Here is a 4,323-nt window from a genome sequence, read left to right on the forward strand (position 1 = left end):
TGTTATATCTATTTTACCATTTATGAAAAGCACCTTATGTGGAGCAAAGGAAAAGCTCCTATGGGAATGTATGTTGATGCAGCCACTTTGGAAAATGTATGGAGGCGCCTCAAAAAACTAAAAATAGAGTTGCTATAAGGTCTAACAATCCCATTCCTGGGTATATATCCAGATAAAACTGCAATTCAAAAATATATATGCACTCCTATGTCCACTGCAGTGCTATTTACAATAGCCAAGGCATGGAAACAACCTGAATGCCCGTCAGTGAATAGGCATACATATAAACAGTGAAACACTGCTGCTGCTGCTGCTGCTGCTAAGTCGCTTCAGTCGTGTCCGGCTCTGTGTGACCCCATAGACGGCAGCCCACCAGACTCCCCCGTCCCTGGGATTCTCCAGGCAAGAACACTGGAGTGGGTTGCCATTTCCTTCTCCAATGCAAGAAAGTGAAAAGTGAAAGTGAAGTTGCTCAGTCGTGTCTGACTCCTAGCGACGCCATGGACTGCAGCCTACCAGGCCCCTCCATCCATGGGATTTTCCAGGCAAGAATACTGGAGTGGGGTGCCATACTCAGCCATAAAAAAGAAAGCACTACAGCCCTTTGCAGCAACACAATGCCACTTTCAGCAGCACAGATGGACTTAGAGACTATCATACTAAGTAAGTCAGAAAGAGAAAGACAAACACCATATGATATCACTTATACGTAAAATATAAAATATGAAAGAAATGAACCTATCTATGAAACAGAAACAGACTCACAGACATAGAGAACAGGCTTGTGGTTGTCAAAGAGGAGGAATGGGAAAGAGAAGGATTGGGAGTTTGGGGTTTAGCAGATGCAAGCCATTATATATCAGGGAATGTTTAACAGGAGGATTCCTACATGCTGTTTCTCATAAATTCTCTGTTCCTTATCAGGTCCTATTCTGAGAATGAGTAGAGCTGCACACAGCTCTCAGGACTGAGATCATGAGAAAGGGTATCTGCTTGAATTCCTTTCAGTAACTGCCTTCAGTGATTCTTTTCAGCGTCAATGACCTTGTATGTATTAGACTGTCCATATTGTGGCTATTGATAAAATTTCATCCTGTGTAATAGCTGAATAATCATCTTACTAAAGATATATAAGCCTGCATTTCTGGTAATAAAATACCTTTGCTCCATCAGAGCTTGGGTCCCCCTGTCTGTCTTTCTCTCTTTCTTTCTCTCTCTCTCTCTCCCCCTCCCTCCAGCTCTCTCTTTTACTTTCTTATCGTTGACTCCGGACCACCAGGTTCCAGTCCATTAAAGGACCCCAACAATTATATGTATAGAATGGATAAAGATAAACAAGATTCTACTGTACACAGCACAAGGAACTATAGTAACTATCCTGTGATAAACCATAATGGAAAAGACTATAAAAATAATGTGTGTGTGTGTATATATATATATATATATATATATCTCCATATCTATCTATATCTACCTATCTATATCTATATATATATATAACTTAATCACTTTGCTATACAGCAAAAAGTAACACAACATGTAAATCAACTATACTTCAATTTTTAAAAAAAGAAAAGCACCTTATAAAACATTTATTGTTTCCTGAAGTAACAAAGTTCTGAGTATTCTCAGCTGGTGGCATTATCTAGCACATATCTGCCATAAACAGACAGAAAGCCTTGGAGTATTGCTTCTTTTCTGAAGCACACAGCTAAGTGGTGGCTAAAAGTTCCAAGAGTTAGCCTCCTGACTTTCTGATTTGTTTGGGTAGGAAACTTTCCAATACTAGCAATTAGCACCCCCTTAGACATCTGTTTCCCTGGGGAAAGAAATAAATAAGCCACAGAAAGATTAAATCTAATTATTATGATTTCCATTTCAAGGGCAAGGCCTTTTCATAAATAATTATGTCTTAGTGCAAAACTGGCAAATTTTAAGCATTGGCCCTATCATTCATAAATAATGAGTAGATTTATAACCCTCAAAATCATTAGCTATGGAAGGCTAATGAGGACTTTAACCAAAAACACCACTATGTGAATTCCTCACTGAGGTAACCATAGAATCCTGACTTTGAAAACACCCACTTCTTACCAAGTGAACCTCACATCCAGACCCCAGGGTAAAAGTGAAGTAGTGACTACAACTGTGGGAAAAAGGAGTTTACGGTTCCTTAGGAAAACCTGCCTGCCAATGCAGGAGACATAAGAGAGGCAGGTTTGATCCCTGAATCGAGAAGATCCTCCGGAAGAGGGTATGACAACCCACTCCAGTACTCTTGCCTGGAGAATCCCATGGGCAAAGGAGTCTGGCAAGTTATTGTCCATTGGGTTGCAAAGAGTTGGACATGACTGAAGCAGCTTAGCACACAGGCATGCAAGAAGTGACCCTCAGATAAAGGCAGGTTTCTGCATTCCTAAAGATGTATATATATAAAAGTATGTGTGAATGGAAATCATGACAGAATACAATACTAGAAAGGGCACTGGATAGGCATGAGAAAGACCTCAGGCCCAGTGCTGGCAGAACTACTGCCCCCTCTCTTAGCTTCATTTCCTCTCATTTAATATGGGAACACTGAAATAAATACACTCTAAAATCCATTTATAACCACCTTATACAAAGGGAAAGAATTAAGGTAAAGGCATATTTTGCACCCCCACCCCAGTTTATAAGATATTTATTTTATTAATTTTATTTTACTTTATACACACTCCACTGACATGCACCAGGCACCATTTTAAACTCTTTACAGACATCATCTCATTTAATCATCACAGAAATGCCTAAAATAGGGAGTATGATCGATCCTACCTTAAAGATGAGAAAACTGGAATATGGAAAAAGGTTAAATAGTAACCCAGCTAGTGGTTCTCAATCCATGTGCCACAGCACGCTGGGGTGCCACAGGTTCCATACAACCAAATGCTGATCAAGGCAGTAATTTAATTACATGTGATACGTACTTTTACTGAAATGTCTGTCAGAAGTAGTTATCTCAGTATCTTCTTTGATACAGACAATTTTCATTTTTTAAAGATAACTATCAGTACTGGAAATTTTATTTTTTTATATATTTTTTTGCTTTGTAATTTTCCACTTCTTGCCACTAAGTATAAATTCCAGAAAGAATTCCTCTGTCTTGTCCAGTATTCTATCTCCAGAACTTAAGAATAAGTGAATGAATGAGAATCTCCTGTCTCAGTGATTTAATAGTAGATTAAACATATTATGATAAAGAAAGTTTGGAAATAATATGAATAACACTGTCAAAATATCTATATTATGGAAAGTCATAAAAACTCAAGCCACATCTCAAAGCAATCTACATATATGAATTAACTCTTATCAACCCTACCATTAATCATCTTCACTAATCAGAATTTACATACTTGAACACCTTATTACTTTGATAAAATGTTATTTGCTATATTGCTTACCGTGTTTGACTACCCCATGTCAAATCTACCCCTGATCATTCCTCTAAGCTAACTATGATAAGCTCATTCTTTTTTCAATAATTGGCCCAAGAACAGACTTGTACACAGTGCTCTTCATACATGACAAGGAATTTGTTGGATGAGACTCTACGAAATACCTCCTCTTTTTTATTGACCACATAAAAAGATACACTGTATCTTCTTATGCTATCTAGATGTGGTAGAATTGCTGCCACCATTTTGCAATGGGATTACAGAGACAGAAAAGATGGAAAGAAAGGAATCCTGGATGATAACTGAGCCTCTGAACAAACATCCCCTGCAGACTACCTTACCTCAGGATTTCTAGTTATGACAGGTAAGGAATTTCTTTATGGGTTAAGCAGTTGTAGTTGAGTTTTTTGCATATGCAGCCAAACTTATTCAGACACTTATACAAAAGAATATCCTTTTAATCCCCACTGCTATCCAACATACTCTTTCCTATGACAACAGTTGAGTTCAAATAACTGATACAACTGGTGGTAGGAGAAATAACTCCTTGTTGAGCTGTCCTCTGTAGTTTTCACCATTAACTTTCACTCATGGAGGCAAGAGTCTTCCTCTGATATTGTCCCATCAAACACCAGGGAGTCTTGCTTCCTCTGTTTTCATCAAACCAGTGTTTGTAGATAGTCATTAAATCCTGATACTTTGAATTCTCTTTGACCAACTGATGCAACTCTGATATTTACCAAATCAATATTGTTTCACTCACAATAATAGTGTTGGCATTTGATGTTTGGCTGATAAGATCACAAACTTTATTTGTGTATTGACTATATATTCTACAGTGACTTCTTTGATGTTCTCACCATGTTTTGGTAGCCCTAAATTGGACATG

Source organism: Bos mutus, chromosome 7 (genome assembly GCF_027580195.1).
Source record: "Bos mutus isolate GX-2022 chromosome 7, NWIPB_WYAK_1.1, whole genome shotgun sequence".
Lineage (NCBI taxonomy): Eukaryota > Metazoa > Chordata > Mammalia > Artiodactyla > Bovidae > Bos > Bos mutus.